This window comes from Chionomys nivalis, chromosome 26 (assembly GCF_950005125.1).
Source record: "Chionomys nivalis chromosome 26, mChiNiv1.1, whole genome shotgun sequence".
Classification (NCBI taxonomy): Eukaryota; Metazoa; Chordata; class Mammalia; order Rodentia; family Cricetidae; genus Chionomys; species Chionomys nivalis.
In genome coordinates this window covers 14329732-14356969 of record NC_080111.1, presented here as the reverse complement: position 1 = coordinate 14356969, position 27238 = coordinate 14329732, and the positions used below count along the sequence as shown (strand labels likewise).

The window sequence follows — 27238 nt, the reverse complement described above, 5'->3', positions numbered from 1 at the left end:
ATGACCAGACCTGGACTCCTCCAGCAATCCAATCCATGGGCGTACTCAGTCCTCCTGTGCAAATGCTCTTCCCCGTCTTTCCTTAAATCTTTTATTTATTTTAACTGAAAAGTTCACCCTGTCTTTTCTTTAGATTTATAGAGACACAAACCATGGAGACAAACGATTGCTCGAGTATGACAGCAAACCCTCTGAAACCGTGAGTCAAAGCGAACATGACTCTCTTCCTCAGCTGCCCCTCTCGGGCATTTGCTAACACGATAGCGGCTGATGACCACGACAGCAGCTGATGATCATGAGTGTCCGTCACAACCAGCCAAACCTTGTGTGAAAATGCGGTGGGGTATGCATAAGGATAGCAGGGATAAGAGAGGCCAGAAAAAGAGAGGCAAAGAAAGGAAAAAAAAGATTTCAACTTCAGAGAAAGGAGAGTAGAAGAATACACTTGGAATCATTAATTGATTAGTGCATCTATGAAATAAAAGTGTCAGTCAATGTCACGGAGTACATGGAATCATCAACTAGTGAGCCAGTGAATGGTTTCTCAGAATTAAACATGTTATCTAATCTCAGAATTAAACATGTTATCTAATCTCAGAATTAAACATGTTATCTAAGACACAACTGAGCGTAACTGTGAGGATCACATATTTGTTTCAAAACCAGAAACCAGATCTTGCAATATTAGTTCCTGCTAATATTTCTTCTGACATAAGACTGAATTAAGACTTCTAAAGATAAGAGCTAAACGCCAGAAAAATTCAAGGCTACACAACCCCAGCTACATGTCAGTTTTCTTGGCTTTTATCCCATTCATTTGAGTCATCCTGTCATTATGAAAAGAAAGGTAGAGAAAACTCATTTTACATGCCTTAAACTATAAAAATTCCACTCATCTGTCAAGAGAAATCACTGAATACAATAGTCTACAAAAAAGCCACGGTTTTTCAAAAGCATTTTTGAATTGGAGATAAGCCTTGTTTTTAATGGAATTTCCCTCCCTTTGTTAGCTCCATATTTTCCCTCAAGAATGCCACTGAGTTCATCGAGAGCATTCTGTGTCACTGCAGGCAATTATCTACCTCCTATAACTGCTGATTTCACACATGAAAATATGATTACATACTTACTATTTATATGCCATTTCCTGTTTTCTAAAAGCATTGTAAGACTCTCCAGCTATTCAAATGTGTGAAGCAGAAACAGCTGGAAAGGCATCACAACTCGGGGCCGAGTGCTCATAAAGGTAAGTGGGTTCTTAGAGGGCAAAGCTGGCATGGCAATCAGGAAATGTAAACATAATGTTGGCACAGCCCCCAAGTAATTTCCCAAAACTTCCCCGGCCAGCCAGAGGGTGAAACACACGCTTGAGGCCATAGCCAATGATCAAGTTAGAAAAGATGTAAGACCTGACAATTTGGGACATAATGGACTAGGGCACTTTAATGATCCTGGCTGAATTAAAATGGAATGAAGTGATGAGAAACACTAGAAAGCACTTTATTATTTCTTGCTCTTGCTGGTATTTTCCCCCAAATGTCCACTAATTTTCCACGGAAACACTGTACTCAAAATTCTAGAATGAATTCAGGATGAATTTCTAGCACGAAGAGCCCACAGAGTGAGCACGCATCTTTGGATTTGGTAATGGAGGGGGGAGAAGGAGGCATCTGCCGTCAATGACCATCCTTAAGCACAGGCCTGTCTCCAACGCTAGTTAATTGATCTCTGAAGATGGGCTACAGAAATGTGATAGGTCAATTCCTGCCCATTGCCAGCTGCACAAGAAAGGGAGGCTGTCCTTCGACAGGTTCCACAGAAGGGGAAACTGTCAGCATGCTCTCTGTAGGTGAAGGTAGGGGAACTGTCTGCATGCTCTCTGTAGGTGAAGGTAGGGGAACTGTCAGCATGCTCTCTGTAGGTGAAGGTAGGGGAACTGTCGGCATGCTCTCTGTAGGTGAAGGTAGGGAAAACTGTTAGAGAATCTGAGTTAAAGGGGAGCCCATAGCAAGCTTCTGATTCTCAGTCCAAATTAAAGTCCACATATACAAGCTTGCAAGTACCCAACACACACACACACACAGACACACACACAGACACACACACCATGGAGTTGGCAAGAACCAGCTATCAGGAACACCACATATGATAGTCTCATTGTTCTCTCTCTTTATTTTATTTTTTAAATAATAATAATTAAATTATTATTATTGTTGTTTGGTTTTTTTGAGACAAGATTTCTCTGTAGCTTTGGAGCCCGTCCTGGAACTAACGCTTATAGACCAGGTTGGCCTTGAACTCACAGAGATCTGGGATTAAAAGCGTGCACCACCACTGCCTGGCTCATTATTCTGTCTCTTATATGCTTTAGCACGTATGATCATTCTGTGTCCCATTGGGCATTCCATCATCATTCATGAACATGATGATGGTGGGAAACTGTGTTGTCCGGGCATGAGAGTCACCACCCATGGCTCCCACCCTGCTCATAGGTGAGTCTTCGTTCTAGCAGACAGCATCCCCTAGGAATAGCAGGAGAGGAACTACTTTCCCTGAGCCTTCTAGACCACTAAGGTGAGAAGGACAGACAAGAGGCAGCGGATGATTTAAGTTTGCTTGAACACCTTCATCTGAGCACAGTGCCAGGAGTCAGTGTGGGTGCTGGTTTCCCCAGGGACATAGGCTTGGTACTGTGGGGTTCAGTACCATCTCCACAATGACTAGACTGTGATTAGTTGTCTTCCTAAAATAGCTCTTTATGGTGTAACAACAAAATAACCTTTCAAGTCTTTTGACTAGTAGATCGGTCATCTGACATTGGTATGCTATAATCAGTACTGTTTTGAACTATTTTTCAGATAGCTGAATAGGACCTTCTGGGCCTCGCTTAAAGGGTGGTCAAAACGCTTTCTCACAGTTTTTTTCTCCCTGAGGAAAATGGTAGTACACACACTCAATTGACTAATTACTGTGTTTAAACTTTCCCAAGTACCGGGACTTTAAGTCTCAGAGGGCTTCAGTTTCCTAACAGGAACCCCGACTCTCATTATTTGTTCATATTATAAAAGAAGCTACATGCACTCTCAAGAACGGTCCCAGTTACAGAACCCATGGTTATCTCTTAGTTGACAAATTTCTGCTGAGTTAGTTTCGGTCACATCGCCGACACACGTACATCCATGTCACCCTAACTTAGGGGCACAGAAACAGTATCTGGGATAAAGGTTATTCACTGATATGGAATCAATTAGGGATTGAACACACAATGACTTCATTAGCTAAGTTAGAAAAGAATTCTTAAAGAGTATGAATACGTATTAAAATATCTGCCATTTCAATAATTTGTGACACCTATATTTTCTCTATATATATGTATATATGTACACACACACACACACACACACACACACACACACGCACGCACCTGATAAATCAGAAACTAGAAAAGACAGCAGGGACCTAGGTGGACTCCGTTCCTGCCCTGGAGAAGCACATTCCGGCAAAGAGCACTGCTCCTCCTTCCTATCAGTCAAGCACACACAAAACCCAAGTGTGGACTAGCCATGACTCAGCAAATGTCAGGGATGGGCTGCAGGAGACTTAGAGGCCAAAGAAGCTAGCTCTGACATTGATGGAAGGCTCGATGGAGGATATAAGGGGCAAGAAGAAGACCTGAGAGTATCTAGCAGGAAGAGCAAGGAGTTGGCCTTTTCTAAAACGCAAAGGGAGCCCCTCATTGTAGATGTGCAGGGTCAGGGCCAGGATGGTGTTTCAAGGTGGTGAAGGGCAGATTTGGAGGTTTTACTGAAGGGGAAAATATACACAGTACCAGTAATTACCATCAATAGTCATAACTATATTCTTATGTATTTCTTCAGAAGCCCATTACTGATATAATCAAGGTACTTATACCCCGGGGAAAATGCAGCCATTTGACTTTCTGAAGAAAGAAACCACAGGCCCTTATATTTTCCTAGTTACATCAACTTCAGAAAGGAAAGTGTGTGTATGTGTGTGTATGGGTGTGTATAATTACTGAATGTTATGAGGAGAAAGTCAAGTTGTGTGTGTGCTCCTTGTACTCATGTCATTCAGGCTACCACAATCATGTCAACAATTCTGTGCCACATAGTATAATGGCAGTTTATGTCAACTTGATACAAGCCAGGGTCATCAGAGAGGAGGGAACCTCCACCGACAAAGTACCTCTCCATAAGATTAGGCTATAGTGATTTATCTGGAGACCCCAGGCCACCGTGAGTGGCGACACCCATAGGCAGGTGGTCCTGGTTTCTGAAGAAAAGCAAGCTGAGCAAGTAATATGGAACAATGCAGTAAACAGCTCCCCTCCAGGGCCTGGGCATCAGCTCCTGCCTCCAGGTTCTTACCCTTCTGAATTCCTGATATGTCTTCCTTCCGTGATGAACAGGGACGGTGAAGCTTACGTCAAATAAAACTCTTCCTCGCAGAGCTGCTGTGGTCATGGAGTTTCACCACAGCAACTGTGAGCCTAAGTAGGACAGATTCAGTACCAGGAGTGGTCCTGCTGTAGCAGATCTGACCGTGTTGCTTTTGGGGGGAAGACTGGAACTTTGGGCTAGAAAACCATTGGGTGTTGAGAGCTGATAAATTAGCAGTGATTAAGAGACTTGTGCCGTTGAGGTGAAATCTGGGAAGTGTTTTCTCAGTTTCAGCACACAGAAGTTACGTACCAGAAGTAGCCAAGGTTGGACCTCTCTCTGGTATCTGAACTCTGTAATGTACGAGTCTCATAGGTGATGCTAGTTTTGAAGGCATGGAAGGGTGTAGCCCAGGCTGGCCTAGAACTTCTGATCTTCCTGCCTCTGCCATGGGATGACCACCAAGAATGGTAGCAGCGGTGGACAGGAGCTGGACAGAGCTGGCCTGAGCTGGCATGAGCTGGCCTGAAGGAAACTCTGTGTGCTGCAGATGGTGCAGTCAAAGAAGTGACCCAAGCCCCTTGGGGGAGTACAGATGATCATGGTAATATCCAGACAATTGATATTAAATTATTTATACTGCTGGAGTTTGGTTTGGTTTTGTTTAGACAGTGACTGTGCCCTGGTTGTTTCCTCTTGAAAAAAGAAAGTATTTATTTTTGATTTTATAGGACTCAACAGTTGAGCGACTTTAAACTTAAAAATAAAAAGGATTTTGGAGCTTTACAGAGCCTTTGTATTTTAAAAGAGAACAGATATTTTTAAGATATAACGTTTAAAGTGTTTGAATTTGTAACGATGTGGGAACTTTTTAAGTTTGCAAGATGTTTTATGCTGTGATGTCTTTATTAATGTGTGATCTTGGAGAAGAACGAAAAAGGGACGGTTGTGGCTTAACAGTGATGGGTTTTACATGCTAAGCGGACAGGTTGTGCTGGCTAATTTTATGTCAACTTGACAAAGGCTGGAGCTACTGTGAGGTGAGCCTCAACTAAGAAAATGCCTTCCTAAGATGGGGCTGTAGGCAAGATTGTAGGGTATTTTCTTAATCAGTGATTGACATGAGAGGGCCCAGCCCATTGTGGGTGGCTTCATCCCTGGGCAAGTGGTCCTGGGTTCTATAAGAAAGCAGCCTGAAAGTCGGGTAGTGGTTACACAAGCCCTTCATCCCACCACTTGGGAGGCAGAGGCAGGCTGATCTCTGTGAGTTCAAGGCCAGTCTGGTCTACAAGAGCTAGTTCCAGGACAGGCTCCAAAGCTACAGAGAAACTTTGTTTTGAACCCCCTGCACCACCCCCAAAAGAAAGCAGGTTGAGCAAGTCATGTACAAGTCGGTAAGCAGTTCTCCTTCATGGCCCCTGAATTAACTCCTGACTCCAGGCTCCCACCCTGCGTGATTCCTGGCCTGACCATCTTTGATGATGAGCGGTGATTGTGTGGCATAAGCCAAGTAAGCCTGTACTCGGGAGGTTGCTTTAGTCACGGTATTTCCTCACAGCAACAGTGACCCTGGTTAGGACGCATGATGAATGTGTTAGGAAATAAATGAAATAAAGACACACACATGAACTGCAATATTTTGGAGCACAGATGGACAGACATTTTTTCAAAATGTCAGACAATGATTTAGTCTTTCTTGGCAGCACTGTCTCTGCTGCCACCACCTTACTTAGCCTTCTTCAGGTAAAACAAAGAGCCACAGATGACATGTTGCTCTGCGATACACTTAATAATTATTCTCGGGAGTCAGATACCAAGGTAAGAACCTGACTGATCAGAGAAATAACCAGTGACCTCCCATCTCTGCTGTTCCTCCATCCAAATGGCTGCAAACCCTGGTAAGTCCTACTTTTCTACTTCCTGTCTCTCTACCTGTTCTCAGACCTCCAAAAGCTCTATGGTTAATGTTGGTCAGCTAGTGGCTAGCTCTGCCCTCTGATTCAAAGCAAGCTTTATTGTTGGAATGCGCTCAAACGATCACACAACATACTTGGTGTGGAAACACTTGTTCATCCTTCATATGGCCTTGGCTTCAACTGCCCAGCACCACAAATAAATAACATCAAAACCAAAAACAACCGAAAAGCAAAAAAAAAAACAAAAAACTCAAAAACAAAATAGCTCCAAAACCACAGAGAAACCCTGTCTCGAAAAACAAAAAACAAAAAACAAAACAAAAAAAAAGAACAACAACAAAAAAAACAAAAAAAAAAATCAAAAAGGCCGGGTGGTGGTGGCGCACGCCTTTAATCCCAGCACTCGGGAGGCAGAGGCAGGCGGATCTCTGTGAGTTCGAGACCAGCCTGGTCTACAAGAGCTAGTTCCAGGACAGGAACCAAAACCACAGAGAAACCCTGTCTCGAAAAACAAAACAAAAAAACAACAACAAAAAAAACAAAAACAAGAAAAAAAAACAAAACACTACACAAAAGAGCAAGTGCCTGTGTCTCAGGAAACTTTATCTATGACAACAGGAGATAGGCATTATGGGAGGTAACATTTGCTGACCTCTGCTTTAGGGGAACAGAAGCGAATACTAAACAGTTCCTGAATGAACAATTCTGATAATGATATGAAGCAGAATTCTAAGATGTAGTCAAGGGATGAGCACAGCGAACCCTCCAGGACTGCACCGGCTAGCTATTCTAAAACTATACTAGCCACAGGTTCATTGTTAAATGGTATAGTGAAAAATAAAAAAACAAATGAATAACCACCCCCCCCAAAACAACCCACTGCTATCTCTACTGATGCAATACAAATCATATAGGAATATTTTTCAAAGACTTTATTTTTAAAATATCATGTGACTATTTCTGACATGAGGTAGCAAGTTGGTACAGATAACCCAAAACTCTCATCCAAATCTAAAATTCTAAGGCTCCAAAATGTAAATGATAATATAATCAATAATATCTGTCAGCACTTCAAAAGCAGCTAAAATCGAATTTTATGCTTTCTTTTTCCCGGTTTACCATATTTTTTTTTTTGGTAGATTTTAGAATGCTGATTCTTGAAACCTGGCAATAACTGACTATTTCCCAGGCACTTTGCAATTGCTTTCTTTTAAATAAATATGAATTGGTACAGCATGTAAAATCTGAAAAGTAAAAATGGATGCTTTAGGCAACTCATATGTTTTAAAATTAAAATGACTCAACTAACATTAAGCCATAAGTTTACTTTTACATGTCAGCCAGTGAATAGCTTGATTGAGAACTCACACAGTGCTATCCATTATACCTATTAGTATATATACCACTATAGATCAATACTTGATCTATAGCAGGCTATATGTGCTCATTCATTAACTGAGTGTCTGAACAGAAAGTGCCTGGTTTCAAAATCTCAATCTTCCATTTACTAGCTATATGAACTTGGGAAAACATTACTGAATCTTTTTGTGTCTTCTTTGCTGATTGGTAAATTCAGAATACAAAATAGTACTATATTAAGTATTATAAGACTACAATTTACCAGGCGATTGTGGCAGATATGTTTAATCCCAGCACTCAGGAAGCAGAGACAGGCAGATCTCTATGAGTTCGAGGCCAGCCTGGTCTACAGAGCAAGTTCCAGGACAGGCTCCAAAGCTACAAAAAACCCTGTCCTGAAAAACCAAAATAAATAAATAAATAAATAATAAATAAATAAAAATAAAAAATAATAAAATAAAAAAAACAGCCGGGCGGTGGTGGCGCACGCCTTTAATCCCAGCACTCGGGAGGCAGAGGCAGGCGGATCTCTGTGAGTTCGAGACCAGCCTGGTCTACAAGAGGTAGTTCCAGGACAGGCTCCAAAGCCACAGAGAAACCCTGTCTCGAAAAACCAAAAAAAAAAAAAAAAAAAAAAAAAAAACAATTCGATGTTACTTACAAAACACTACCTCGTCCATTGTCAAATTCTACAAAAGGTAATTTTACTAACATCATTTTCATTTGCACCTTCTCTTTACTAGGTAGGTATATTTAAGTAGAAATAGCATGTGATCTAGGGCAGAAAAGGTCTCCTGCCAAAGAATGGTGTCCTACTGATTACTAGATACGGTAGAATTCTTTTAATATTCTACCAGAAGGCATCTTGCATTCAAAACAGTAAAGAAAAACAAAACAAAATGAAAATGTTTGGATAAGTAAAGCAAGTTGCTTTATCTGCTCTGGAAATAGTCACTGGTGGGGATGGTGAGGCTGACACACGTTTGAAAAACACTGAAAATAAAAACATAAGTAAGAATTCCTGAAGTTTTAAATTGTTTTGATAAGCAGTTTAAACAGATGCAGTACTCAATGTGTGTATTCTACACTTATTGAGCATTTACTAGGTCCCAGGTCTTGAGAAACTGTGTTTCAGATGTCACTTAGACAGGAAACTCCTAAGCCGGGCGGTGGTGGCGCACACCTTTAATCCCAGCACTCGGGAGGCAGAGGCAGGCGGATCTCTGTGAGTTCGAGACCAGCCTGGTCTACAAGAGCTAGTTCCAGGACAGGCTCCAAAGCCACAGAGAAACCCTGTCTCGAAAAAGCAAAAATAAATAAATAAATAAAATAAAATAAAAAAAAGACAGGAAACTCCTATCACAGAGGTGAGCCACACCTCCCTCATCCGGGACACGTGGGTGGGATACTTCAACAAGACCTGGAGAATCAGATGAGAGTCACATGAGCTCAGCTATAGAACCTGTGGTGACATCCTAGCATTGGATAGAAGACCTTGACTAGAGGTCATAAACCCGTGAAGGCTTTCTCTGACAGGTGGCCATATGAAGCTGACCTGACAGACGTATGTGAACTAGAGACAATAAGTAACAACGTGTGTTGTGGAGAGGGTAGCTTCCGAGACTGAGGGAACCTGACAAGCTCTTGAGGGCGACACAGATATTAATCACTTCCACCCAGGAGGTGCCAAGCTCGCAACAGATCCAAATTCCAAGAAACACTCACCATATGCCTATCAGAACTACTTAGTAAACAGAATCCGACCATCCTGTTTCCCTTGCCATATCTCAAAAAGGCTTCAATACATGTTTGTCCACCAAGGATAACTGATTTACCCTTTCACAGTCCATTGTGATCCGACCCAGATTGACCTCTTGAGCTGGTCATCATTGCTTTTCATGCTCAAAGAGTCTTGTGACATACTGCTTGGGTTTTAGAGTTAAACTCTCCTAGTTAGGTTACATTTAAAAACCTCTCTCAAGACCAATTTTCACATCTGTAAAACAGGAATGACCACAACACCTACTGTGTGAAACTGTCAAGAGAGGAAGGGAAATAGATCACTTAGCATAGTGTCTGGCACATAGGAACTGGGGAATTACTACAGTTACAGAAACATCATCCCACTACTGGGAACACCCAAAGAAAAACATACAGACATCCTCCTGGATATTAACCTTCATCAGGCGATGAAAGGAGACAGAGACAGAGACCCACATTGGAGCACCAGACTACAACCCCAAGGTCCAAACCAGGAGCAGAAGGAGAGAGAGCACGAGCAAGGAACTCAGGGCCATGAGGGGTGCACCCACATACTGAGACAATGGGGATGTTCTTTCGGGAACTCACCAAGGCCAGCTGGACTGGGTCTGAAAAAGCATGGGATAATACCAGACTCGCTGAACATAACGGACATTGAGGACTGCTGAGAAGTCAAGAACAATGGCACTGGGTTTTTGATCCTTCTGCACGTACTGGCTTTGTGGAAGCCTAGGCTGTTTGGATGTTCACCTTAATAGACCTGGAAGTAGGTGGGAGGTCCTTGGACTCCCCACAGGGCAGGGAACCCTGACTGCTCTTAGGGCTGATGAGAGAGGGGGAGTTGATTGGGGGACGGGGAGGAATATGGGAGGCGGTGGCGGGGAAATGACAGAAATCTTTAATAAATAAATAAATTAAAAATAAATAAAATAAAAAGAAGATATGTGTACTCACGTTAACTGCAGCTCTATCCCCAATAGGCAAAAAATGAAAATAACGCAAGAGTCTATCAAATAATGAATACATTGCATTGTGGTACTTGTACTCAGTAGCATATCATCCATTCATAAAGATACTAAACCATGTTACTGGTGACAATTGGAATGATAGAGATGTATGTTCAGTGGGGAAAAAGGCACAGGAAGAGATCCACAGGATCTTGCCCATATATGCAATGTATTGATGTTGATCTCGGAGCGGCAAAGAGGAGGTGAATTGGGGGAAGAGGTTGATCACCAGGCCCTAAATTTCCAACCAGATGGAAACAAAAGACTCTAGGTATCACCTCATAGGACAGTGATGACAGAAAATAATCACTTGCTGCACATTTCAAAAGATCTAGAAGGATTTAAAATAATTTTATCACAAACATGACAGGTGACTGAAAATGTAAGCGCAATTAACCTATTTAGACATTACCCAATGTGTACACATATCACACGCTGCCTAGGACCCCAGATGTATGCTCTGCTTCTCTATTTCTGTGCGCTAGTTAAAATTAAAGTGCTGTGTCTGCAGTGGTGTTTGGGAGAGATTAGTACAAAGACAGCTCGCAAAGGAATCTGTGGAGAGAGCCTGCCACGGGGAGGAACAGACAGGGTGCTACCAAAGTGGCTGAGGCATGAGGAAGGGATCCGGTCTGGAGGTTGAGGGAAGGTCTGAAAGGGCCAGAAAACAAAAAAGACCCAGCAAGGGACCTGAGAGGAAGGTGGGACTGAAATATGGGGTAAGTCAATGGTGACCCCAAGATACCAACAGCGAATCATCAACAGTCTGAAGCAGGCAGGTCAGGAAGTTGGTGAAAGCGAGGTTTGCAATTTGTAATCACACAATCTTAGAAGATAGATGTCGCATTTGAAAGACAGAAGTTTTCAAGCTTAAAATTAGGAAAAGATCGTATTAATTAAATTCCCTAGTTTGTGGATTGGGGTGTAGCCCTGAGACAGTACACTTAATGTTCTAGGCTCAATCCTTAGCACACTAATAAGATAAAATGAAATCCCCACTCTGATTCTGAAACTTCCTTTTCAGCCTACAAGCTCAGAAAAGCCTCTGTTCCACAAAAGTACCCCATCCCTATGCATCCTTGTATCCACTCAGCTAAGGCCACCTCCTACCACCAATAGGGTGATCTCGACCAGAGGTCAGGACTCAACTATCTTTTCTGATTAGCCATCTGCCTTGTGAGGTGGGCAGCTCGACTATGTATTGCCTTCCTTTTCATGTCCCATTAGGACTCAAGACTTCAGTCTTCCTGCCAAAAGCACCTATTCCACATTACAATTCCAAAAATTTTCCACAGCTAATTGGGAATGGAAATAACCCAATGTCCTTTTACTGCCAAATGGATGATGAAAATGTGGTCATATACACAGTGGAATACCATCCAGCTGTAAAAAAAAATAAATAAAATCTAAAGATAAATGGATGGAACTAAGAAAATAGTGAAAGGGGAAGGAGATTAATACAGAAGGAGAGGGAGAAGGGAGGGGTAAACAGCACTAAAGATGCTTGAAAAGACCATAAGAAAACATACTGTTTCTTATTTACCTAAAATTACATATAATACATAGAAGTATAAACATACGTATATCTTAAAATGAGTTATGCCATTTGAGCCAATAATGTTCCCTCCCAAGGGACATAGACTAGTTTTAAAAACTCTAGTATCAGGCATGAGAAATCACCTTTTGGTTGTTCATCAGGGCCGACCAAGAGATTCGTAGAACAACATAGGCTACTGCTGCTGGCCTTGGCTTCCTTCCAGAAGGTGATGGTAAGTCCTTATTGCTGAAGACACCAGGTGCTTCATACACAAGACTTAGAGGAGTTGAGCTGGATATGATGTGAAAGCCTCCTCCCAGAGAATTAATATTCGTCATCCAGACAGGTTCAATGCAAGCGAGAAGGAAGCAACCAACAGCTATACCCAGCTATGATATCTATGAACCGCAACAATACCAGCATGGTAAGAGAACCCCAATGTTGCAATAGTGGTAACCACTATCTTGGCTGTAAACAATAACTGTAATTGGACTTAAAATCCAACATCGGAAGATCATGCCTGAAGCTGGAAACCTGGCGAACTATCCAGGGCTCGTGAAGTTATGGATTTTAGAGGAACTCCAACTGTCATCACTTTCCAGACCAGTCAGGCAAAGGAATAGAGACACCCAAGGACTGCTGAAAGAAAATGAATTATTCAGCCCCAGAGATGACTCTGACTGGTAACAGCCACAATTAAAGAAAATTGGCCATCTATTTCATAGGGAGTGAAAGAGGGGCCATGGAAGAGGCTGAAGGGAGGAAATTGAAAGAAGGGAATAACATAAGAATATTTTAATTAAGAAAAAAAAATCCATGGCTAGAAACAAGTTTGGGTGAAAAATGATGATAATATATCAGTGACTTTAAAGTCCCCAAAGGATATGTTTTCAGAATTTTCATATCATTGCACGTGTTATTTACCGGTAATGTTTCTTAAATAATAATGGTTCAAAATGTTTGAAATCTTTCTCAAACCCCTCATGAAATACTTTCTTATGAGTAACACTGGAGGTTGTTCATCCCCAACGGATATTTAAATGAACGCTTCAGTAGGCCCCACTGTATGCTGCGGGTCGAAGCTCTTGCGTTTCTTATTACTTAACCCAAGAAGTCTGATTAAGAAAGGGGCCTTGCCAGGGTAATAGATGTTTCCTAGGTGACATAATTAAAGGGAGAATACTGCTAAAAACACGTGTGCCGCTGGCAATATGCTGTACTTGTCAGTACATGTGACACCTTCGTGGAGTGCAAAGTAGCCCAGCTCTTAAACAAGGACTCTTTTGTGGATCTGGCTAGACACGCTCAGCAGCATCACGTGACATCCTCACTATCTACAATCTGCAGGTGCAAACCCCAAACCTCACATGGACATTTTTTTTTTTTTTTTTGGTTTTTCGAGACAGGGTTTCTCTGTGGTTTTGGAGCCTGTCCTGGAACTAGCTCTTGTAGACCAGGCTGGTCTCGAACTCACAGAGATCCGCCTGCCTCCCAAGTGCTGGGATTAAAGGCGTGCGCCACCACCGCCCGGCTCACATGGACATTCAATAGGGCAGCCGGAGACCACGCTGATGCTCACCCTGTGTCTAGTTTACTTTTTATGGCTTTAATAAGCATCATGACAAACACAACTTAGGGTGGACAGGGCTTATTTTAGCTGACTGGTTATAGTCCATCATCAAGAGATCTCATGGCAGGACCCTCGGGGCAGAAACTAAAGAAGAGACCATGGAGACATGCTGCTTACTGGCTTGCTTCCTCTGTCTCTGCTCGGCCAGCTTTCTTATAAAATGCAGAACCATTTCCCTAGGCTTGGCTCTCTTATATCAATCATAAATTAAGGCTAGCCTTATCTACACAGGGAGTTGAAGTATAGTCAGGACACACAGACACTGTCTAAAAAAGTTTTCAATTATTTAAAATGTCAGAGATATGGATCTTGCAAATCTTAACGTTTCGTCCAAATTGTATGTTATTTGATTTTCAGTTCCCAGATTGCATTGGAATGGTAAAAAAATGCCAGTTCTTAACTTAGTTATTTAGCATAGTAACACCATTTCTCCAAATTTAGCTTTTCATGAATATGGTCTGTTTGGAGTGTGTGTGTGTGGGGGAAATCCTTAGCATATGCTGAGGATGCACAAAACGAAATAAATTCTGCAAGCAAACCTGTTTTCTTTCTTCTAATTATTCTTGGCAAGTTGCATCCATTGTATGCGATGAACCTGGCTCCTGTGCATCCTCACAGCTAAGCAAACACCTATAAGCACTGAACTGCAATACGCTCCACTATAGTTTATTTAAAAACAAATTATCCAGTCATATAATATAATGCCTTTATATATCATGAATACTTGGTAGAGTGGAAAAGTTGCTCTAGTGGGAAATATCTGGTTGTTTAGCTAAATAATAACAAGATTTACACCACACACTATACCTGTCATCTTCCAATGATCTATCTCTCTCGTTCTATTTATTTATCATTTCTTCGTCTGTGGATCATCTATATTTCTAGGCATCAACTGCCTATCTATCTACAGTCTGCCTATCATCTATCTTTATCTCATAAACCTTGAGGCATCCTCATCAGCAGGATTTTCATATTGATGTTCAAGACATGACAAGCACAACACACAACGTCCCACAATTAGATTTTCCCTTCTTACAGTTGTCTGAGTCAATCAATCCCTTCAGGAAGGATGGAGTTTTCAGCTTCTAAACTGTTTCTGACATAAAAAGGGATAGATCTATCTTTAAACATTCACTTACAGCAAATTTATAGGATATTGAAATTGAAAACAATCCCAAGAGGATGCAATTCTGTGCTGAGGTTGAAATCTCACACCAAAGTTTCATTGGCTGATATTAAGTAGACCACTCTGAACTTCTGATGATGAATATTGGGGTTAACCAATGTCAGAGTGACAATTCAGCCTCAAGAACATCAGAAAAACAGAAACGCATTGAATGCGAGCATGAATGTTTTAGCAAATGAATCTTCTATTGACCAAATTTGATTTCCTCTGCTTCTAGAGATGGAGCTGCATCTGGCAAATTGGCTATGAAAATGAACTTTTTATTTTGAGAAATAGAAAAGAAACAACGTCACATATACCGCAATCAGATCTAAGCTCCAAGCACAAAGACATTCGTTTAGGATGATTCTCTGTATCTGTAGAATCTCTAGGTTAGTTTTTCCCAAAGGTGTGGGTAGATTACAAGTGAGAACACAGGATATGATTTGCATACTTAATACTCATAGATGACGGAGTCGTTTGTTTTCTTTTGGGAGTGGATGGAGGGGAATCTAGTGTCACTTTTAAGTAGCTGTTTGATCTGGAACTTGCTACGCAGTCCTGGCTGTCCTTGGACTCCTGATCTTTCTGTCTTGGCCTCCCAAGTGTGGAGACAGCAGCTCCATGTCCCACCTAAGGACTGCCTCTCGAGGCACAGGGCATGACTTTTTCCTACACTCACTAGCAGTGAACAGTCAGAGACATTCTTTCCAAATAAAAAACACACACTGAGTTTTGCTTTTACCCTTTCAAGACGCACATGCCTAAATTATGGATGTATTTTTTTTTTACTTATTTATTTATTTTTATTCTTTTTTAATTAAAATTTCCACCTGCTCCCCATTTCCCATTTCCCTCCCCTCCTCCCAAATATTGCCCTCCCCCCACTTCCCTCCCCCTATCCCCACTCCTCTTCTCCTCCCCCCACTCCATTCCCCCTCCCTCTCGATACTGAAGAGCAGTCCAAATTCCCTGCCCTGCGGGAAGACCAAGGTCCTTCTATCTACGTCCAGAAAGGTGAGCGTCCAAACAGGCTAAGCTCCCACAAAGCCAGTTCATGTATTAGGATCGAAACCTAGTGCCATTGTCCTTGGCTTCTCATCAGTCTTCATTGACCGCCATGCTCAGAGAGTCCGGAATCAACCCATGCTTATTCAGTCCCAGACCAGCTGGCCTTGGTGGGCTCCCAATAAATCAGTTCCACTGTCACAGTGGGTGGGTGCATCCCTCGTGGATGTATTTTTTATAAGCTAGCTGTGTTCATCTTTTAAAGTCTCTAGCAAAACTGACCTTAGATCCTAAAATCTTTGAGTTTACACAGCTTGAAGATCTGAACAGACTGTTAGAACTACCCATGCTCAGTTCCAATCAACCTCCGAGTTTTATTTTTTCGTATATGATCCCTGGTTTTCAAAACAACCTTAGACGTAATAAATACTAATCACAATTATAATAGTAATCATAAAGAACTCAATTTACAGGTAGAGATATTTATGTATGCAAAGTTGTTTAAAGTACTTTCTAAGGGTAGCCATGTGCTAAGTGAAAAAGTTGGGTGTTGAACTCAGGTATTTCTGAATCTTAAACCCTGCCTTTTACACTCTATTTCCAACCGTGTGCAGGTCATAGATTGTTTCATACTGCAGAAACTGACTTTGGGTAACACTGGATGAGCTCTGAACCCTGAGATTGAAGATGGGCACTGGAATGAATCAAGGTTTTCGTCCTAATCAGTTTTCCCTGTCCCTCCTCCTCTCTCTTTCTTTTTCTTTACTAAAAAAATAAAAAAGTTTTTATTTCATGTGTTTTGCTGGCATGCATATCTATGTGCCATGTGCATGCCTAGGACCCACAGAGGCCAGAAGAGGGCACTGAATCCCCTGTAACTGGACTTACAGGTACTTGTGAGCTGACACAGGTTCTGGGAACCAAACAGCAAGTATCTTGGAAGAGAAGCCAATGCTCTTAATTACAGAGCTACCTCTCCAGATCACTCTCCTTTTCTGTCTTAAAGCTGTGCATGCGTGTGTACACACATTCATTTGTATCATGTGTGCATGTGCTATGTCAATGTGTATATGTGTTGTGATCTGTCTCTTTCTGTGTGTATGTGTTGGTTTGTTTCTGTCTATTTGTCTGTTTCTTTTTCTGTGTGTGAGTGTATGTGTACATGTGTTGTGTGTCCATATCTCTATCCGTGTTATGTCTCTCTGTGTGTGTATGTTTGTATATATGTCTGTGTTTATTTGTATGTGCATCAGTCTGTCTGATTCTCACACTCTCTCTGAGAGTGTCTGTCTGTCTCTCTCTGTGAGTATCTGTATTATCTGTATTTGTCTCTTTGTGTGTATGTCTGCGCCCCCCCTCCGTATACGTAGTTGTGCACCCATTAAGAGCTTCCCAGAATTCTTATGTCTTTATATCTCAACTCACTCTAAGAGTTGGGATTATAGACATGTGCTAATGTGTCCAGCTTTTTATTGGTTGTGTGGATTTGAACTCTTACCCTCATGTTTATGCAGAAGGTATTTTACCCACTGGGGTGTCCCCCAGTGCTGCCCTAAACCCTACTTTTCCTAATTGAGTAAACAAGTCTAGGATTCAGTCAGGTAAACACACCCATGAAATAACAAAGCTGAAGTTAGTATTTTATGCTTTAATTAACTTTTAAGCTTTAATATGAGGGATGCTATAAAATAAAAAGAAATTGATAATTCTTCCACTACTAAAATGAATTATGAAATACATTTTTAAAGATACATTCTCAAGGATTCATCTTCATCATCCACTATGGTTAATTATGATAATATATAATTGTAAGCATTTTCAATTTTAGTTGAAATTATTTCCAATTAAATTATTGGGTGTATTTTCAAGTTTAATACACAGCAGAATATATAGGAGCAAAAATATGTGGAAGTTTGGTTTTAAAACAAACAGAATGAATTCACACTGAGCTTTGAAAGTAGGCATTGAACTCACTCTCTGGAATAAATCAAAGAGTAGGCAGAAAACAGAAAGTACGGACATCTATTTTAGCAAGCAAAGTGAAATAAATTTACCAAGCCAATCACGGTATGAAAAATGCAGCTGAAGATGCAGAGAGGAAACATGCAATGTTGATCATGAACACATTTCAATGCACGAGACCAGAAAGCGCTTTTGTCTTCGGTGTGAATAAACAGTCAGACCACGCTGCAGCTGCAGCATCTAAACTCGAGGAAGGCCCATTTACAAAGGGATTTATTAAATTGGTGTGATTTCCCAGTTTCACACATCCAGTGTCTCTTTCATAAAGTAGAATGTTCAATTTATCTTGATAAAAATGACATTTCTCTCGTTGTATTCAATCAGATAGCAAAACGTCCTTTGTGAGAGCTGTGCTTATAAAAGAGCACAGTGCTGGGGATGCCCAGCAGATCAGACTCTGAATAGACACAGCTCGTCCTCTGTTACGATGCCCTCTGTGTAGAGTGTTCTTTGTAAAGAAGGTTCCATACAAAGGAAATCCATCTCTTTCTGTATAATATGCCACAGAGATTTCTTTGTGAGAAGTCACTTGCTGCTAAATCCATCCATCTATCCATCCATCCATCTACCCATCCACCCATCCATCCATTCATCTCTCCATCCATCCATTGATCCATCCATCCATGCATCCATCCATGCATCCATCCATGCATCCATCCATGCATCCATCCATGCATCCATCCATCCATCCATCCATCCATCCATCTCCATTTATCCATCCATGCATCCATGCATCCATCCATCCATCCATCTCTCCATCCATCTATCCACCATCCATCTACCCATCCATCCATCCCTCCATTCATCCATCCATCCACCCACCCACTCATCCATCCATCCATCCATCCATCCATCCATCCATCCATCCATCCATGCATCCATCCATCCATCCATCCATCCCTCCATTCACCCATCCATCTATCCACCATCCATCTACCCATCCATCCATCCCTCCATTCATCCATCCATCCACCCACCCACTCATCCATCCATCCATCCATCCATCCATCCATCCATCCCTCCATTCATCCATCCATCCACCCACCCACTCATCCACTGACCCATCCATCCATCCATCCATCCATCCATCCATCCATCCATCCAATTACAAACCTCCGCAGTCTCTAAAGAAGTAATGGATAGAAAATATATTGAAAACTTAGTATTCAAAATTTCATATTAAAATCTTATTTCAGGGTTGGAGCAAGGAACTGTCCCCGATAGCTACACATAGTTGTTAAAAACAGGAAAGAGGGCGAACTAACTTAGACATGGTTCTTAACGAAGGTTCCAAGCCCAAATCTCAACAAAATGAGGGCAGAGTACAAAAAAAGATCAAGAGAGAAAGTGACAATTCTTTAAGAAGTGACTGACCACTTGATCAAACCCACAAGGCTGAGTATTGCCAATGTCATAAATGAACTGCGATGCAAGCCCACAAGGACGTATGTCATGTGTACCCCTGCTGGGGTACCTCCTGTAAGGGGAGAAGAACTTGCAGGCACAAAGACTGACTTGTGTGAATGGGATCATAGTCTGCTTTCCTGGTGATTCTAAAACTTTAAGTTAGGGGCCCTGAATTGTGGTGACCCCAGATGACATCCAGGTTGTCAGGAGACCCTAAGACTTAAACAACAGCCACTCTAAGGCTCAGGAAATCAGGTACTTATGAAACGCTGTAGAGTGCGTGGGGGAGAATCGTTAGGGTGGGGACTTTGGGTGTGAAAGCCCAGGATCAAATGAAGACAAATCAGTTTCTCAGGAAAGTGATCTTGTGTATTTTGAGTCATTTTCTCACTATGTAGCACTGGCTCCTGACCTGGAACACTCTATGTAGACCAGCTTGGCTTTGAACAAGGAGACCAGGTTGGAACTTAAAGGTATGCACCACCACGCCCAGCTATTAAATGTCATGCCAGTCCTTGACTCAGACCGTGTCTGAAGCTAAAACAACTCTCCATGGTGTGAGCTGGCAAGAAAATTCATCCTCTCTTTAACCAAAACTGGAGCATGATTACTATAGTCCCATCCTGGATCATCCCATCTAGAGGTGTTCTCCAAGGGAGGTCTCAGGACAAACAAATTCACTTCCTCTTGGAGCTTGTTAAAAATGCACACCCATGAGCTCAACCTGCACTGATGTATGCCTAGCAACCACAGACCCACACGAGCAATTGGAAGCTCGATAAAGCACAGGGACTATGTTCTAGATTAGACCATGGCTGAGAGACATGCTGAGAGTAAAAGCTGGCAAACTGAGGGGCAGGTTTTACATTTCTGGCTTAGCAGTTTGGATGACAATGAAGGGCTTAATCTGAGAATAAGATTTGAGGTAAAACCTGAAATAATCAAAACTTTCACTTCGAAGAATCAGGAGTCAAAGGAAACTACAGACCAGAAACCCAGGGAGAGGTGACTGTAAGCTCAGTAAGGAGGCAGAATTTGCCAAGTCTCAGAGTCTCTGGGGACATTTACTTAGGATAAGATTCATTCTGAGTGACGGCCCTCACCATCAGTGAAGTCTTCTCAACTCAGACTCTGGTTCCGTCTCCTCTTTGGGTATTGCCGCCGTGCCATCTGCCACACCTTCCCTGGCATCACTGGGATCCCGGCAATAGCTGAGATGTTTGCTACTGTTACCTGTTATATATTTAATGACTGCTCCTTTCTCATCATAACTTCTAGTGTGTTTTCACAGATTTATTATTTTATAGTAAAACCACTGTTTTTATTTTATTGTTTAATATTCTAATGTTAAAGAAAGGAGTTCGGAGGATGTGAGATGGTACATTTACTGAATATGGTGGGTTGAGAGATGTGTGTGTGTGTGTGTGTGTGTGTGTGTATGTGAGAGAGGGAGAGAGAGAATATACTTGCCTGCCTACTCTCCTCAAACTGAACAACATCAAGTAAGTAATTGTGAAAACACTATTAGATTTTATTATTACATTATACTTTGTAACTCTTCCTAAAATGCTCACCACTTTAAAACCTATAGTTTTCTTTAAAAAAATATGATATGGTATGCCAAAATGCATGTCTCATTTTGAACACAGATCTATTGGTAAAAGCGCATTTTAAAACAGTTCATCTTGTCTCCATGACACTCCAGTAAGACTTTAAAGCGTGAAGCACTTCCTTCTCAGATGTTTCAAAATCAAGCAAAAGGGGTTTAACAAGTCACTGATTGGCTGAATACTGACCTCTGGACCACTTGCTATTGCATTCCCAGCTTCGGGGATGGGCATTGTGCTTCCCATTGGATTTTCCTTTGCCTTTACAATGTCAGTCTCCATCTAACTAGGTGTCCTGCCTCCTGCCTAAGGTGGTGCTAATACAGCCTAGAACTGTGGGGGAGTTCGTACCCTGGGTGTCAGACTCAGAGAGTGAGCTATCTCCTAGTACATGCTGAAAGGCGAAAATCCTGGACAGCATCCAAACCTCCACGGGAGACCTCTGAAGAGTCAAGTTCCCATGACTCCCAGGGAAGATTTGCTAGCCCACCCATGTTCTTACCCACACTGATTCTCTCTCTATGCTTCTTTTTATTTCATTATTTTACTTTCTGAGACAGAATCTTACTATGTTGTCCAGTCTAGATGCAATCTTATCCTTCTACATCATGTACTAGAAAGAAGGCCCAATCTTGATTTGTGGGATCATTTTCCGAATAAACAGGCATTTTCAAGGCCTGGTCTTTGTTGCACAAGTAACACAAACAGGAGGGTAGCTCACAAACATAGTCAGCAATACCAACCCCTTCTGACCTGCTCTTACGCACACAATGCATTTAACTTAGACGTTCTCCAGCCTTTCCCTCCCAACAGAGCGTTGGATGGAAGGAGGAGAATGGAGATTGAGGCACAGGTTCCAGCATTTCTACTGCCTTTCTTAACAGGTTTAGACCACAGTGGACACGCCTGTGCTAATAAATGTGAATTAGTACAGCATGAAAAGAAAATAGAGAGTGGATGCTATGCCATCTTTCTCTTCTGTTCGGCACTTAACCTTGCATCCAGTATTTCAGAGAGTCCTGAAAATCGCATTTGCCTGACCTGACGTTCTAGCCTGACAACAACGAATACCACATGTGAACTCCATCTTGGTCAAATCCGCACAGGTAACTACGGAGTTAAAAAAACAGACTTTAAATTCAGCAGTCTATTGACAGCTGTGGAGCTAAAAAGTAGAAATAGATCACACTATGAAAAGAGAAAAGTCCTTCACATAGTGCATTTCAGGAGGACACTGTAGAAGTGGGTTCTATGAGGGGGTTTACCTTTGACGATCACGCTTTCATTTCTACTGCTTCCAATCCAGAAGGAGGTACAAGCTTCAAGTTGCCGCCTTTGCTGATACTGTTATGCGGATGCCACTCCTGGTATGTGATGCTCAACTGCTCTGAGAGATAACAAATGCAATAATTAGACATGATGACTCACTGGAAACAGAAACACACTGAGGACTGAGCTCATAAAAATGACACCAGCAGCCATTAAATCCAATGGTGTGAGACGAACAGTTGCATAGGAAATCTCTGTGCCGGGTCTTGTGATGATATTTTTATGCATCTCAGAAAATCAAATCAACCAGGAAAAATGTATGTCACTATTATAAATAGGTTTGATATTGTACAAAATGTTTGTCTATAACTATCACTTATATTCTCTTTAAAATGAAATAAAGCAAGATTGGAAGAGATGACTCAGTGGTTAAGGGCACATTCTGCTCGTATAGAGGACCCAAATTCTGTTCATAGTACCCCCACCCCACATCTGAAGGCTCATAGCTGTCTGGAAAGCTAAGTCCAGGGATGTGATACCTCTGACCTCTGCAGGCACATGCACTTGTGTACACACACACATGCACACATCCCAACACACACAACTGAAAATAATAAATATAAATCTTTAAAAAGTAATAAGGTACAAATGTCAAACATATGATTTTGTAAGGTACAATACATACACTTGTGGTCATTTCCTGGCAACTACATGTTTTATTAATACTGCAACCAACCAACCATGGTTAAAAAGGAGTAAAAATCGAAATTGCTTCCATTGTGGTCTCTTTGACCTCACAGCGGGGTCCAACATGACATACTATTCTTTAGCGAGCAACCATGGGCTCGGTGATGCCTAAGCTGAGCCATTCACGGAATTATCAACGATGCTTTCTTAGAAAGTAACAAAGTAGAAACTATATCTGGCCACATTGCGGGAGGGAGGCTGCTTCAGACCACATCATATGCTGTGTGGGGCCATGAGTCTCCTTTCTAGCAGGTCACAGTAGGAAGGGTTCACCACACAAATGACCCGATGTTTCAAAGTGCTAGGGGACACCGACATCTGTTTTGGCTGTTTGGTGTTGTTGTTTCAAACAAGATAATTCTGTGTGCCCTGGTAGCATATAAAAATACTTTTAGAAGAGAAAGGGAAAAGTAAATTGAAGCAATACATAGAAATGCAGTCAGATTCACAACTGAGATTAAAAATGCAACTATTGTTTCAATCTAATTACTGTAAGTGTTTTAACACGGAGCTTGTGTTTCAGAAGAGGGGATCAAGATCTTGGAGGTGATCTATTTTGATCACTTCCTCAGAGTTTTCAAAGGCAAAACCATGACCCAGGAATTCTTCCCAGAGGTTCAGCTCCCCAGAAACATGATGCATTCATTCCCGAAATGAACACTGGGTAGTCAAAAAGATTGTGGCTGACATCATATTGTTATTATTCTGAGTCTGGCAAGGCTGACGAGTATTACAAGACTGGTAGTGAATTTGAGATCAATATTAACTGAATCTAAGTATTTAGACAGGACTTAACAAAGCACCTTGGAATAAAATAAATCATATATATCCCATTTCTTCATCCTAGAGAAGACAAAATGAGATTCCATTATCAGTTACAGCTTAAAGACTTGAAGCCTTGATTTATGAACTATTATCCTGTTTAATACTCTGTTTTCCAGTAAATCAAAGTCTGAGGAGAGGGTCTCCTTATACAGGTGAGGACTAAATTCCTTAAAAGAAAATGAGTAAATTCTGATTTTTTAAAACAAAGAGCTTGACCACTTATCTATTCATGAATATTTATTGAGACTTTATTTTGCACCAAATAGAGTCGAAATCATCAAGTAAATAGCGCTTTTCATTTAAAAAGTAGAGAGGCAATGCAGTTTCTTTTTTTTTGTCTTTCAGCAATTTTATTTTATTTTATTTTTTTATTCTTTTTTAATTAAAATTTCCACCTGTCCCCGTTTCCCATTTCCCTCCCCCTCCTCCCAAATATTGCCCCTCCCCCCACTCCCCTTTCCCTATCCCCACTCTTCTCCTCCCCCCACTCCATTCCCCCTCCCTCTTGATACTGAAGAGCAGTACAAATTCCCTGCCCTGCGGGAAGACCAAGGTCCTCCCACTTCTATCTAAGTCCAGGAAGGTGATCGTCCAAACAGGCTAAGCTCCCACAAAGTCGGTTCATGTATGAGGATCGAAACCTAGTGCCATTGTCCTTGGCTTCTCATCAGCCTTCATTGTCCGCCATGTTCAGGGAGTCCAGTTTCAACCCATGCTTATTCAGTCCCAGTCCAGCTGGCCTTGGTGGGCTCCCAATAGATCAGTTCCACTGTCACAGTGGGTGGGTGCACCCCTCGTGGTTCTGACTTCCTTGCTCATGTTCTCCCTCCTGCTCCTCATTTGGACCTTAAGAGCTCAGTCTGTTGCTCCAAATTGGGTCTCTGTCTCTATCTCGATCCATCGCCAAAAGAAGGTTCTAAGGTGATATGTAAGATATTCATCAGTATAGGATAGGGTCATTTCAGGTTCCCTCTCCTCAGTTGCCCAAGGTACCAGCTGGGGACATCTCCCTGGACACCTGCGAGCCCCTCTCGGCTGGCAATGCAGTTTCTAAAAAAAATATATATACTAGAATATGAACAAAAAATAAGTTTTATTACCAACAGGTCACTGTAAAAGTTATATAATTATTAGGTAAACATCTATTTTAAAGAGCAAAAGGGACCTTAAATGCTGACTCATGTAGGTGTAGTGGGTCCAAAATATAGTTGGTTATCATCGTTACCTAGAAACCTTAAATATGCAAATTATAGAACTGTGGAATTTTACCTTTAGTCAAATATTTTGAGACAGTACATTATTATGTTACAAATCTGGTCTTTAAACTGCTGGGCCGAAGTGTCTCCTGTGTCAGTCCCTTTCGGTAGCTGGGACGGCAGGCACATACATGCCACCATGCCTAGCTGTGCACAACCATCCAAGCTACGACATCTCTGGACTCTGAAGGTTGATTCTGCAGCCAGGCACGCTGCCCCAAGGCACACTGCCACCAGGCACGCTGCTGGTTGTTCGCCATCTTCACGACACAGATGAGGAAAGAGTCCAGAGGACTGACTTACTCCAGGCCTTTGCTTCTTAGCGTGAGCACTCATTCTAGAATGCAGAACTGTTTCTCTGTTACTCTTACCATTTCTCTACCCCAAGAGACCCTATTTCCCTCTCCCCAAATATTTTTCTTTTAGTCACCTAGTAATATTTATATTCACAAAAAAGAAGAGCAACTATAGTCATTGGAGTAAAAGAAGATCCATGTGGATTTTCTCATTGATATCCATATGACTTTACACATATGGAGGCACTGGAATTTCAATATAACTTGTTTGATTCAATGGTTCCTCTTGCGTTATTATTACAGTCCTCTTTATAGATATAGCTAGTTTGGGGGATGTTTGCCAAGCCCACGTCTCCGGGGTCTATCCAATACTTGTAATTATTCTCTCATGAAGGACATCTGTCAGTTGTTTGGACATTATGTACTCGCTTCTGGCCATTGTCAACTGGACCAGGAAGAGTGGCTCACCCGAAGAGGACAAGGACACTCTGGTCACAGCAGGCATGGTGGCACAAGCCTATAATACAGACACCGAGAAGACTGAGGCAGGATGAAGATTTCAAGCTAGACTGGGCTTCATCTGGGAAACTCACTCAAAAGTCCAAACAATATATATTACAAAAAAGCAAAACAAAACAACCAAAACCCATCACCAAGCAAGTATGCAAGCAAAGGACAATCGCAGCCTTGGTCAGGGTTATAAAGTGATGAGCAGGGCTTTGTCATCTTATCTCCTACAGGCAAGAGATATCGGTGAACTGTGGAGAAAGGGTAAAGAAGACAGACCTTGGGAATTTGTAGAAGAAATCCAGGAGTAATATTTCATTTGTATTTTAATAAATAAGGCCTGCCTGATGATCAGAGAATAAAACAGCCCCACTTGTCAGTCTTCCTGACCAGACAGTGGTGACACACACCTTTAATCCCTGTAGTCACACTAGTTTGCCATAGAAACCAGGCCGTAGTGATGCATGTCTTTAATCTCAGCCCTAGAGAGGAATATAAAATGGGAGACAGCTCTCAGACATAGTCTCATTCTGAGATTTCTGGAGGCAGGATTGCCATTTCAAACTGAGGTAGAGGGAAGAGTCAGAGGCTGACTAATTTTGCTTTTCTGACCTTCAGGTTGAACCCAATATCAATATTCAACGTGCTACAAATTTCCCGCAATCATTTCTCTGCCACTTCTTCACTTCTTTTCCTGTGGATTCCTTGAGCTGAAATAATCTTTGGACTATTCCTGCAACAAAATCTATTAAATTGTTTTAAAATTAATTTTCTGGATTACTCAGTAGAACATTTTCTTCAACTCTGGTGTCAGAGTTTAAACTAATATACCCCACACCATTCACTTCCCAGGAGCTACTCTATAAGGGAGGCCCTTCCAGAACTTAAAAGAGGTTATTTAAAAATATTGCCTGAGGGTATGGGAAGGGAAATGCAAACGGTATATGCATTAGATTTTATAAGTGTCTATATTTTAGCAAAATGCATTTCTGATCAGATAGAAGAAGCTCAGCTGAGAAGCGTCTTACCCTGTCTCCCACAAGATCTCTCCCTTATTAGAGTGACGAGGTTTCTTGGGATTCCAAAGGATCTTCTTTATAGGACACCCGTTGTGAACCTTCCTTCACTCACGCATGCATCTATCACCTACACCATTCCACAAAGGCTATAATCACATCCCCGGCACTACTAGGACGTGGAAACACACCAGGGGACCTTTCGTTTTAGGGGAGGCAAGTAAGCATGAAAGCACTAACCAATAGTTGGGATGTCAGTGCCTAGTCGGCTTGTCAAGGAGGTGGTGGGGTATGTGACCCTGGAATGCGGGAGACAGGAATGGGCTTCCAGGATATGTATTCTGTGGGTTTAAAAAGGTTCACTGTAGAGATCCCCGTGAAGTCACACCTGATGGCGATGTAGAGAGCTGCGTGGAGCTGCACCTTATGGTGCTGGCTACCGCCCTCCGCGATCTGTGATAATCAACTCCTAATATCAACTAGGCCTGACTTATGCTATTATC

The 27238-nt window shown here is 41.8% G+C and overlaps 1 protein-coding gene across 4 annotated transcripts in view; it reads right to left on the bottom strand.

The window, feature by feature from the left end:
* Dlgap1 (DLG associated protein 1) overlaps positions 1-27238 on the bottom strand; it is a 763362-nt gene that overhangs the window by 456439 nt on the left and 279685 nt on the right. For 3 of the 4 annotated variants that reach the window (XM_057758282.1, XM_057758281.1, XM_057758279.1), the window contains exon 3: positions 22085-22206. The gene's annotated coding sequence lies outside the window, so the exon portion shown is untranslated. The remainder of the gene's footprint in view (positions 1-22084; positions 22207-27238) is intronic. The other variant, XM_057758280.1, reaches the window with a different exon arrangement.